Raw genomic sequence first — 13,431 nt, 5'->3', positions numbered from 1 at the left:
CGAAAGAGGCAACGTATGTCCTAAAAATGTTGCCACTTTGATCAGAAAAGTTAGGGCAACTGAGCTCCACTCTTACAAGAGACTTGAGACAGTAATTTCTAGTGTCCTACCTCACATTCACTCTTTACAGGTCACTTCAGTTTGGCTACCGTCTCGGGTTATTGCAAATATATGGAGAGAGTAGAGATTCTCCAAAAATTTGAACTCCTGACTTCAAATTTTACATTTTGTTGACTAATGTTTCTGATTCAATCAAACAAACACGTTTATTTCAGCTTTACAGAATTGATAACTGATGTACTTCCACTTTATGGACACTTTTGTTAAATGGGTGAGTATGTCAGAGAAAGTACTTGATGGGACATCCATTCATTATCTATGCTATATTCTTTGCAGGGTCACAGGGGTCTGCTGGAGCCTATGCCAGCTCATTTTTAGGCGAGAGGCAGACCCCTGGACAGGTCAATTTTTATAATCTGAACCATTTGACAACCCAAGTTTTAGTAGTAAAGAGTTTGGCCAGTATGGGGATTGAACCCATGACCTTGGCGTTACTAGCACCACGCTCTGACCTTCTGAGCTAACCAGCATTCATGGTGCATGTTTCTTTTTCGTGTGTACATATGTGTGCTGTATATGTTTGATCCAGGCCTGGTTTTCAACATCTATGAGTTACATGCACAGTCCCAAACCAAGTGGAGAGATTAGTTTAGAGCAGGGGTTTCCAAAGTCGGTCCTCGAGGGCCGCAATCCTGCATGTTTCAGTTGTTTCCCTGCATCAACACACCTGATTCTAATTAACGGTCGTCACCACCTTGTCATCAAAGTCTGGATAATTCTGTTGATGACCAAGCTCCTTGTATCACAGTTTGATAAAAAAGGGACACATCTAAAACATGCAGGACACCAGCCCTCGAGGACCGACTTTAAACACCCCTGGTTTAGAGGCACTGCTGGAATTTGAACCCTAGACCTCCTGTTTACTAGAAAGGTGCTTTGACCAACTAAACCACAGGGCCTCCATGAAAACTTGTCATAGAAACCCCATTGAAATAATAAGTTTGTTATACAACTGAAGCAGCTTCATGCCACCTCGCTGTGCTATGTTTAGAGCACTAACCTCTTCCAACTTCTGTGTAAGGAGCAGAATGGATCAGCTGTCCATCAACTTAACCTCTCAGTTACCTCGTCTCCATGGTGATTTCTCCTACCAGAAACAACTGGGGCCCTACATACTAACATAACCTGCTGTGAGTCCAGTTGGACACGGACACACTAAAAAATCTCACATACTGTTTTTGCATACTTATAAGGGTGGAAGTATGGAATTTCGGACGCAGCTACTCTTCCAACAACAGTTGGAAGTCCAAACTGGACTGATGCGTGTTTACTCTTTTAACTACGATGTTAATCTAAGATCCGGACTGGTTTGCAGAGGTTTGCTTGCTCTTGTCGGGTTAGCCGAGCTGCAGAAGTAAAGAACTGAGGTTTTGTGTCATAAAGGGCAGCGGAGATGTTGTGATGTCACTGATAATGTCATAAAGATCTCAAACTACTGCTTAGGTCACATGTAGGTCATTAGTTCATGTTGCCTGGCAACTGGGGGAAAACAGGCTCCACCCAAGGGCAGTTGTTCCGTTTCATGTTGCCTAGCAACAGAAAGAACTTAGGCTCCGCCCACAAGCAGCCAAAATATCTATAAAGAAAACAATTGTAAAAGTACTTGTAATACAATTTAAGTATAAAACTTAACGAATAACAAACAAACAGACCTGAGCAAGAGATTCTTTGGATTTTTTAATAAATAAATAAAATTTCCAAGACAAAATTAAACCTCTAATATCATTTAAGTCTCTGTGTTTCTTTATTTCAGTTTGAAAGGCGGAGATCTCTTCAATCAGAGAAAAACAATCCGATCTTCAGGCCTCCAGCCATTTGAGGTCTGAGATGGGCAGAGCTGCTCAGATCAGGTTTCAGCTCCTCGATGTCATCAGTTGTAAAACAGTTCATGGATCCTGAAGGCAGCTGGTAAATTAGGAGGATGTGAACGCACAAGTATCACACTGTTGAGGTTTTACTGGTGGATGCTGCTCACATGCACACGAGACTGTAGGTCAGCAGAAAGGAGACAACATATTTTTGGAGAAAACATATTTGTGCATTTTGTAGATTTAATTTTGATGGGAATGGTTCCTTTTATCTTAATACAGAAATAAAAAGGCTTTTTTTATATGGTAATTCCTCTGAATACTTTCCCATGATGCAATGTACTTATATGTATGTGAAGTTTGAAATTATTCATTACTGTTATCAGGGTTGTTATGGTCTGTTACTGCCACCTAAGAGCACATTTCATAGCAAATGAAGGCAGAAAGATTCATATACACTTTCTTGCTTCTCTTTACATTCAACAACGAGTGACTTCTAAGTAGAAATATCTAACTACACAAACTAAGTAAATACACTGTAAAGACCAAGTTTGTCCAGATGACAATAGTTTTATGTCATTAAGGCCAGGGTTTACTATTAGTCTAGCTTGTTATTATGGTGTAATCCACTTTTATATTGTTAATATTGGTTGCACTTCATTTCGTGGGACAGGTTGTAGTTGGGACATACCACTCGTGTATATAGGTGAGGGGTTTGGGACCGCTCCACTGCTTGAGGTGACTTGTCGAGGTTTTCTGACTACACATTATGCACAAAAAACCCATTGTCCTCAATACAGTATATGGTGTTTAATTTAAAATGGTATAAACCCCTGCCCAGTGATAAAATGCTCTCACTCAGACCGGACCGCATTTAGCCAGTCAGGCTTGGGGAGGGGGGTCAGATCTCCTCCAAACCTATGCTGTCTATGTTATCATCATATCAGTTCATCTATCCACATATCTATCTTCTCTTTTGATCAATTTGATTTGTCTTATAGGTTTTATGTTGGATGCCTTTCTTAACACTACCCTCTGGGGGAGGGACATAACAGCAATACCTGTGAGCAGTGAGCTCATTGTTCTCTTTCTTTTAGCAGGTGATGCAGGCATGCTGGTTAATGTCTGCCTCTCCTCATCACTCATCTGCTTCAGAGCCTGCAGAAATGCACTAACTACTTCTGAAGCACAGCACAGATCAACAGAATGAGCCGGCATCATAGCATTTGCAGACTCCAAGGAACCCAAAACCTTTAGGAGGAATTTTCCTATTTCAAAGAAATAATGCCTCCTCAACATCATCAACCGCGCTGATGGCTCTGTACAGATATGAACAGCAGCAGCTCTGTCCTCTGTAACCTCTGACAGAATACTCATAATAGCATCCAGATTTTCCAAGACAAACACCATATGTTGATTCAACATTGATTAGATGTTGGCATTTCAATCATTAGAGTTCGATCACAAAATAACATTGACACCCCGTACACACGTAGCCGGGTATCTGCTAAACCGAAGATATTTTCCTACGTTTGGACCTGTCGTCCACATGAAAACGCAAATAAACGAATGTTTAAAAAAACTCCGGGCAAAGTGAAGATTTTTGAAAACTTTTATGTATATGCGTGTAGACCAGGGGCCTCATGTACTAAGAGTGCGTGGATTTCAACGTGAAACCGTGCGTGGAATTTACATGAACGCAAAAATTCAGATGTACAAAACTGTGTGTATGCCCAAATCCACGCAGGTTCCTTTGAACATCCCAATCAGCGTGGATTTGAGCGCACGTGCGGGAGCACAACACTCCGCCCCGTCTCCTCCCTCAAATACATATGTTTGAATATGATAATGAAGATAATTATCCATTAAAAACCGCCCCACCTAACAAGAATTGTGAAAAAACAGGTAAAAAAAACATCGGCTCTGAGCTGGAATAAATAATTTATTTCGGGCATTTCTTCCGATTTCAGCTGCATTGCATTATGGGTAATGCTGTTCTTTGCTTTGCGTTGCGTTCCGTGAAGAGTTTTGGTTTTATTATGATCGTACGGGTTTGTGAATGTTTATGGGCAGCGTTAGTGCATCATTACACCCTGCTTTTCTTGTTTGTAATTTAAGAACCAACACCAGAACTTAAGTTGGTGGATGAAAAACGGCTCCTCGTTCCGCTTTATTGTCACGCGTATTATATACTAACGGATTAAGACCAATGTACACGTTTATTGAGTTTTACACATTGTGGATGTCCGCGATCACCTCTCTCATAAGTATAACAATGTGAACAATATACATTTATATCTAAAACATGACGCATCACGATCTGATTCCTCTGCTGCAGAAATAAAGACAACTTGTGCCAACGGGATTATCGAGGTGCAAACGTGAGAAATAAAGAGCAAAATGTATTTAGCTCGGAGTGTTGCATCCGCAGAAGGAGAGACGGGTCTTAGTCCCGGTCCATCACCGGAGAAACACTTTCTGGATCCTGCAGCACCTGCAGCTGACTCGATATCAGACTCTGAAAGTTGCCTAAACATTCAATAAAAACTTTATTCATCATTGCTGAATCACATCAGTTCGTACCAACCAACCTTTCCGTGACATCTTAGTTTTATTTTAAAAGACAACTTTACAGAACCGGTTTTTCGCTGCAAAATGTATTTTAATGTTTTTCTGTTCAGACAGTTATGGGATGTTTTAGCTGGCTTTAATCTCCAGTCCTCGTCCCGTACGGTCGTCATGGTGACAGAGATGTCCGACCTGTCAGCAGCTCCAGCTGAAAGCATCATGTTGGTCTGAACTGGAGCAGCTGGTCCAGTTCAGGGCAGAGATCCAGAAGATCCTTTTGGTACCTGAACCAGCTGATGGTTCAGTCTTAGTCCTGGACCAGCAGATCGGTTTGGTCCCTGAAGACTCGCTCCTGATCCTGCCATCAGCAGGTTCCTCTAACGGAGCCAAAGCTGCCATCGGGATTTGCGGGTTCCATCGTTGAGCTCCTGCCTTTATATATTAGTTCTTTGTTCAGATCATGTGGTTGATTGTGAGATTGTTGCAGCTCCACTCTTGTGTAACTTATCTGGTGATGTCGGGACTGTCGTGAACTTCACGTGGTCGTGAACTTATTGTTGACGTTACGTTTCCTCATATTCTGCACTTCACTGCATCACCAGTGAGTGTCGCCAACGGACAAAACCTCAGAAAAACACCAGCGTACACCAGCCTTAATGTGTGAGTGAAGGACCGCGACTTTCTACGTTCAAGTCATTCTTTGTATATCCGACCGTGAGCGTTGAAAGTGGCAAACGCACGTTTTTTGTGCGCCTCGCGTTTTGTACATCAGGTCCCTGGTGTAGACAGAGACAACCGGAGTTTTGCGTTTTCGAACGTCACATTATGCGCCAAAACAACAACAAATCTGCTCTGACGTCTAACGTGCAACCTTTGTTTACTACAGAACTACAGAAGCATGATTGCCTTGAAAACTGTGGTGGTTCTAATTATTGTGCAGGCATTGTTTACTTCTTTTATTTTACACGCCCAACTACTGCTCCAAGAGCACAGGTGACGGACAAGATTGCGGTCTGTAATTTACCCCCTCTTAGACATGAACCTCGCCGTAATCGTCGACGCCGCTTTTGGGTCAGACCGGGACGCACTGCCAGCTGGTGGGAAAACTTCGAGACTGAAGTCGTACTCCCAGAGGAATGGCGTGAGAATTTTCGTATGTCCCGGTCCTCACTCCTGTCGCTGTCGGAGATGTTACGTCCTCATATCGAGGGGCGGTCCACGGTCATGCGATCACCCGTCAGTGTGATCAAAAAGGTTGCGTGCACGCTTTACTATTTAGCTGATGAGGGCAGATTACGGAAAACAGCTAATGCATTTGGTTTGTCAAGACAGGTTGAAATGCTTATGAATGTGGTCGAAAACGCAGATTTTCGGTTATGTGTGGAAGGTTTTTTTTTTTTTTAAACGATGTAATGTAGATACAAATTATTTTATAAACGGAGGGGGGAAATATTCGGTTTTAAAAATACCCGGCTACGTGTGTACATGATTCAATGACATCTTTTCAACATTGGTTAATTGGCTAGAATTGGATGATTGTTTGATGGATGATCCACCATCAATCGTCAACCTTAACCAAAAATGAACCCTTTTTGACCATAATTCAACATTGAATTAACATCTTTTGCTATCTGGAGCTTCACAGCGACTATCTGACTCACTGACAATATTATAAATGTGATAATAATCTAAAATGTTATTTCAAATGCGCAAACTGTCCTCGCTAAAAGATTATATGAATTAATACAGATTTGAGTGGACCAATATGTGTCATAAGATCAGAAACTAGTTATGCAAGTCCACTGTTTTAACTAAATTGTCGATCTGAATTACCCAGCAGCAGCTGTTACCACTGAGCAATCAGTTCCTTGTGCAGTGAACATAATATAAAAGCAGCTCTTTCAGGTTTGAATCATGGTCCCAGTGCTCTGAACTGCTAACGTTGAAGGTGTTTATATTCATTTATATCATAATGAGGTACGTAAAATGCTGTTGGGTTTCAGAAAGCTGGTGTTGCTCCAACATTCTCTTTTCTTTATAAACTGTCGGGGATGAAAAGTTGTCTCTCGTGATTTCATATTGGGACAGGGTGGCAGGTCTTGCACATTTTATAGTCTATGATCAGTGTTGTGCAAGTTCATACTTCTCATGAACTAGTTCGAAGTTCAGTTCACATAGTTTAAAAATGAATGGTTCATAGTTCACCATTTTCATTTTGAACTAGTTCAAATTCAGTTTAATATTTTTAGGTAAGTATGAAACGCCTTCCTGGTCTTTCTGGGAAATGTTTTGATTGTCAAGGACTCGCAGATATTTTCTCACACTGGACAGATGCTTTAACTCCACACGTTTCAAATTTGAAGTTGACGAGGCAGACGTTCAGACTTGTTTTCTGAGCGCAGGTGGACATAATTTGCACAGAAAGGTTAGATTTCTACCGTCGGACTCTTTGTTTAAAATTCCCGCAGATAATGATAAGCGGATCATCATCTGACGGCTCGCTGACGCTGCGTGTGCAATGTCTCTCTTCACCAAAGACTGCACTGGGCTCGTCGAGTATTTTAAATGTGCACGCCGCCCGCTGGTGAAATGAGAAGGATTATTCCGTAATAATTGGACCTAAACAGTGAAGCTGAAACTCACATAATCTGAATAGTCCAATTTCCAGTTTATGATCTGCAGAATGAACAAGTTCAAGTTCTTTATTTGTAAATATGTTGCGTTCAGTTCAACGTTCTCACAGAAATGAACATCATTTGAACACGTTCATGCACAACACTGTCTATGATATCTGGTTTGTATACAGGGTGTTGTGGACTTCTTTCCTACTGATCGGCAGCATCACCTGTGCTCCTCAAGGAGGTAAGCTGATGTAAAAATCCTCCAACAGCATTTGCATGTGAAATTGCAATGGACTTGCAGTCCCTGAAAATTTCATTTCTCCCCTCAGGTTACAGGAGTAGTGATCCTTCCAAGCCAACTTATGAGAAACCCACAGAACAAGCAAGTGGTTCTGGCACTTACAGGTCTCCAGGATTTTACTACAGTAGTGGCATAAATACTGCTGGAGGTGCTGGCTCCTCTGCTTCTGGGCCAGCATTGTACTACAGCGGCAGCACCGGCGTTACTGGGGGTGCAGGGTCCTCTGGTTATGGACAACATGGTGGCCACAGTCAGTCGGGTGCTCCAAGCAGCCAACACCAGGTTACAGAGGAGAGCTGGACCTCATCTGATGGCGAGGAGCCAGTCTTCACACCTGTAACTGACGAGGATCAGGTGTATGTTCACAAGTCTCGGTCCCGCTACAACAAAGATCGCTTTGTGTTCAGCCAGTCCCGCTACACCAAAACAGAACCACTTCAGCCTCAGGAGCCAGTCTTCCTATACCCTGGCAAGACATGGCAAAATGGCAAGGGTGCCTTCTGAAGATGGTTCTGGTGAGGCTCTGTTCCTAGTATATTAACTCTGATGCTTATATGTGCTGATGCTCATCTTTGTCTTGCAGGTCCATGTTCCACAGGTGACGCTGACTGAATAAATTACTGTACATTTAACGAATTGAAACTGGTTTGTCATTGTCTCTGCAAACCAGAGTGGTAGTTGGGCTTCTACATGTGGCGTACTGTGTATAAAAGCAAACATTCACGTCCCCTGTGCTTACCGCTCTTCATGTCGCTGTCCATATGAACCGCGTGGACACACGGCTTAAGTTTTTTTTTTTTTTTCCCCAAATCAGCCAACTGTGTCTCTTCCGGGAATCTTACTCTCACCACCGCATGTGGCAGGCGAGAATTCTACCACTAAACCACCAATGCTTGCAAAGTGTATTTTTTTTTTTTTTTTTTTTTTTTTAATCACCAAGACTAAAATTTAAAAAATCACCAAGACACACCTCCTTGAAACGCCACCTTACTGTGGTGGAGGGGTTTGTGTGCCCGAGTGATCCTAGGAGCTATGTTGTCGGGGGCATTACGCCCCTGGTAGGGTCTCCCATGGCAAACGGTTCCTAGGTGACGGGCCAGACTAAGAGCGGTTCACAAACTTGTCACGAAGAAGAAAAGACCAAAGACCAAGGACCGCTACGTCACCCGGATCGGCATCACCGGAGCCCCGCCCTGGAGCCGGGGTTGGGGCTCGTAGGCGAGCGCCTGGTGGCCGGGTCTTGTAACAAATGATTGATCATTTGGATCAATAATTGAGTCTGACAATTTTTATTTTACCAGTTAACAAATAAATTATATACAATATAATTTTTAATTATATATAACGTTTTTTTAACATTAAAGTCAAATATTTGAAGGGATGGCACTTAAGATTTAAAAGTGGGGAGCTAAACCGTTCAGTATCTTTGGCATAAACAAAACAAAGTCCGAAGCTCAAAAAGTTGTATTTTTCTACAAACTGCAATAGTGTTATGAGTTCGACTTTTTGTCCAGCGGTTTAAAAGCTGAGAAAAGTGAGGAAAACCACGTTGCCAGATCGGTTCCCGTTTTTCACGTATACTGTAGCTCGTCTATTAGCATATGTAGCAGTGCGGTCGTTGATCAAATAATGGGTGAAAACCGTGGACATTAGGGACCTGGCAACCACTCGTATTGAGTTTTCATCTCAGAATTCCGAGAACAGTCAACACTAAGAAGTCATGGGGAAGGCTGATGTTTATATTATGAAGCTCAATAATGAGATCAAATCATATTTAGGTAGAAAAAACCTTTCATTAATTGTATTTGGCGTTCAATCAATTTTTGGCCGGTAAAAAGACCTATTTTCAGGGGAGAAATCAGATTCTGGCAGGCAATCACTTTTTGGCACGACACCGGCAGGATCCGGCACAAATTAAGCCCACTGTACATCTCTATAACTTAAAGGAGCTTGAGGCTCCTTTTTAAGAAATGAAACTCTCTAGCACCACCCTTCACCACGACGGCCGTTGGGGGTACTGCAGCCAACAGTGAAGCCGGCACGGGAGAACGGGGAGAACGCACATGCAGCGTCATGTGACGTTACATCCGCAGCCCAGCGCGGGAAATTCGGGACCGAATTGCAGCACATTTTGCAGCACACAGCCTGTTCAAGGCAAAGGAGAGATACACTAGAGGGCTCATTCTTTTGGGTTTGGAACGCTTCATCTGACATTACTAGAAAACTTAAAATGTATACGGATTTTTTTCATAAATCTTGCCACAATCCGGCCTCAAGCTCCTTTAAAGACAAGTATCTCCCAATGTTTCAAACCAAAAGCAAAATAAAACTGTATTAAACTGGACAGGAACATGTTTGCCTCCATGAAATCCAGCTGAATGACAGCTTCTTGCAAGTTGTGAGGTACTGTATCTGGTTAATTCAGAAAAAACAGAGCAGAATTATTTTTTTTCATTAAAACTTTTCTCCGAATTCTTAGATAATTTATTCCTTAATTCAGAAAAAAGCGCACTCTACGGTGTAGGGTCTGCGTTGGTGTAACGCGGAACCATAAATCAGTTTACGGAGGTCCCGGGAGTCGAGAGTGTGCCAGAAAGCAATAGAAAGAACGCAAAGAAGAAGATATTTTAATCTTTTATTAAAAGTGGAGAGGAGGAGAAGTATTCAAGGATTTGGGGAATACAAGGAGCTGAGGGGATCCCGGACACCAGAAGCTCTGAAGCCTCTGCTAAAAGCTGTCTATTGCTGTGTCTACCAGTAGTGTGGAGTTGAGGGGGGATGGCATCCCTCCTGAAATAAAAACAGTCAAAATCGTCCCCCCTGAAATAAAAACGGTCAAAATCATCCCCCCTGTAAAACTGCCATCCCTCCTTTCCATCCCGTCATTTCCTCAATGAATGTGGTTTTACTGCTGTTTCAACATTTAGAGTCATCACCAGAAAAATAACTTATTTGACAATTTTAATCTGTTTCAAGTAAATTTTCACTTGAAATAAGTAGGAAAATCTGCCAGTGGGACAAGATTTATCTTCTTATTACAAGCAAAGAAATCTTGTTCCACTGGCAGATTTTTCTACTTATTTTAAGTGAAAATCTACATGAAACAAGTGAAAATTGTTGTTTTTTTCCAGTGATGAGTCTTGTTTTAAGTGTAATGAGATTTTTTTTACTAAAATAAGACATTTTAACTAGAAATAAGACAAATATTCTTGTTAAGATTTTGAGTTTTTGCAATGATCTATTTTACTTATCCTGTAATATATTATATTATTTGTATTCAGCACAAATTATCTGTCCCCATATGATAAAATCTACCTATTTTCCACCTCTATTTTATACCTGCTTACCTGTGCCAACTGCACAGCTTTCAATTTAAAGGGGACATTTTATGGCATTTAATGTATATTTTAAACAGGCCTTGAATGTCTTAAAAACAATCTAAAGCTTGTTTTTTCTACATGAATCAGAAATTCAGCCTGTGGGCCATGTCTCTAGTTTTACGGCTTCTAACCCCTTTTTCTGTGCTTCATTCTAAGGGGGGGTGAGGCTATGATAATGAGGCTCTGCGCTGATTGGCTGACTGAATGACGTGTAGCAGGGGAGGAGAATAAGCCTCGCTCCGGCCAGAGCAGCCGGCTGCGTCGTACACAAATGGCGCTTTTGCATTAGTGCCGGCTCGGCTCCGCGCGGCTCTTCCCGTTTGTCCCCGTTTGTTTTTCCACAGCCAGGGTAGAAGTGGGCAGGTTGGGGTGAAGCTGCTGTGACGTACTCGATTGCGCAACCGCTTTGTTCATGTTGGCGCTGATCAGAAATCAGCTGGAGCCGCGAGCGGCTGAGAGTAAAACAGCCCGTCTACATCCCTTTTTTAATTCTCTCGTCAGCCTCCAGGTTTATGAACATCTGCACCTCAGAGTTGGATCACCAAACAGACGTTTTGCGCTTTATAATAAAATCGCTGCGAGCCGCGGGTCGCTCTCGCGCTGACTCCCGCGCTGACTCCCGCTTCCTGATTCAAACGTTTGATGGCCCCGCCCCCCGACCAATCAGAGGCGTGGAGGGTGATGACGGCCCCGCCCCCCGACCAATCAGTGGCGCGGAGGGTGGTGACGTCAGAAATAGTCCCTGCTCAGCCCTGATTAGAACCTCGCTGAAATGGTTACAGAAATATTATCGGCTTGGAGCGGCTCTGCCCGCCTCAGCCCTAGTGCAAAAGCGCAAAACGGGGCCGTGGCGGGTAGAACCGAGTTAAGGCGGTACTAATGCAAAAGCGCCAAAAGCTGTCCGAGAAGCTTCTGCGACAAAATAAATTCCATTGCTTTACTTTTTTTTTGTATTGGACTGTCCTAACTGGCCGCGAGTTTAACGGTTTCAGTGTAGACAGAGAGCGTCCGATGTCACGCAGCTCGACGCCAGAGGCGATTCTAGGGTCTGTTGGGGCCCTAGGCAAAAATTTCTAGGGGGCCCCTCAAACCAGCGTTCATCACCGTTATGTTATAATAAACTGACACCAACGAAAACTTTATGAAATTTATATTTATTTACACACTGCTAATTTACACACAAGACACTGTGTGTATTTTTTTTTTTTTTTTTGACACTGCGTACAGGTGGATGGCCGTGATCATGGGAATGACAACATGGGGCCCCTTAAGGGAGGTTTCTTACTGGCTACTGAGATGTCATTGATAATTGCCTTATGTTTGTTTAAGGAGGAGGATGTGGTCATTGCGGTTACCACATTTTGAGATCTGTACAGTAAAAACCGCCTTCAATACTTTTTTAGTCCTCAAAACCCCTGATAGGAAACACTTTTGTAATAAAAGTAATTTTTTTTTTTTTTTTGGGCCTCATGGGCCCCCCAACAACTCGGGGCCCCAAGCAGTTGCCTGCCTTGCCTGTTATTTGCGTAAAAAAAAAAAAAAAGCAAAAGCAAGCATATACTGCGGGGCTCAAACTGTCGATCTCCCACACGACAGACAGCGGCGCTAAACACTCTGCCAAATGCCACAGATGTGCTGTCAGTCTGACGTCAGATCCAGCCCGACTCCCCCCCTCTGTAAAAATAGATCTCATGTGAAGTCGTAGTTTCTGCCTCCACCTAGTGGCTAAGACTGAAAAATGCAGTTCAGACGAATGCGTGAATCTAGTAGCCTATCCCGCGAGTGAAACAGCCATGTTAATTTATTACCATCTGTACATGTGCTTTGTGGATCTGGAGAAGGCATTTGACCGTGTCCCTCTTGCCATTCTGTGGGGGGTGCTCGGTGAGTATGGAGTCCGGGGCCCTCTATTAAGGGCTGTCCGGTCTCTGTATGATTGGAGCAGGAGTCTGGTTCGCATTGCTGGCAGTAAGTCAGACTTGTTCCCGGTGCATGTTGGACTCCGGCAGGGCTGCCCTTTGTCACCGGTCCTGTTCATAATTTTTATGGACAGGATTTCTAGGCGCAGCCAGGCAGGGACGCCGAAAAGGGGGGGTAAAGGATACGGATTATAGGGGCCCATGATTGAGGGGGGCCCAGAGAGGCCCCTAATGATGATCAAAATTATAATAAAGAAAAATAATGACACTAAGTTATTAAATAACATATAATCACAAATGTTTTATTTTCAATGCCCTGGTAACAATAACTTTGTTTTGGAAACATCAATGCATGCAGACCCCCCCCCCCCCCCTCTATTTACGTAAAATGGTTCAGTCCAACTGGATCAGCTGCAGGTAGCGCACGTGCGGCTTGTCACACAGCGTCACAGCTCAGCTGCAGGAGGAGGAGACGGCATCATGCCTCAACAATCAGGCAGCCAAAAAAGAAAACAAAAGAAATTAAGAGAGGAGAGAGAGTTGAAGGGTCGACAGTATGTCACCCAGTATTTCCGAAAAAAAAGGTGGGTTTGTTAGTTGTGGTGGAAAGTTACGGAATATTAACTTTGTCCCTGTCTGTGGTCTATAAGAGCTCACTTTTCTCACCATGTTAGCGCAACAAAACTGGATTTTCACATTTTACTGCTATATTAG

At 43.0% G+C, this 13,431-nt stretch overlaps 1 non-coding gene across 1 annotated transcript; it reads right to left on the bottom strand.

Moving 5' to 3' along the window:
* Positions 1–516: 516 nt before the first annotated feature.
* Positions 517–590, bottom strand: trnat-agu (transfer RNA threonine (anticodon AGU)). The gene has a single exon. It is a non-coding gene; the product is annotated as a tRNA-Thr (tRNA).
* Positions 591–13,431: the final 12,841 nt, after the last annotated feature.

This window comes from Cololabis saira, chromosome 5, assembly GCF_033807715.1.
Source record: "Cololabis saira isolate AMF1-May2022 chromosome 5, fColSai1.1, whole genome shotgun sequence".
Classification (NCBI taxonomy): domain Eukaryota; kingdom Metazoa; phylum Chordata; class Actinopteri; order Beloniformes; family Belonidae; genus Cololabis; species Cololabis saira.
Note: the sequence above shows the minus strand (reverse complement) of the source record. Positions and strands in the feature narration are given on the sequence as shown.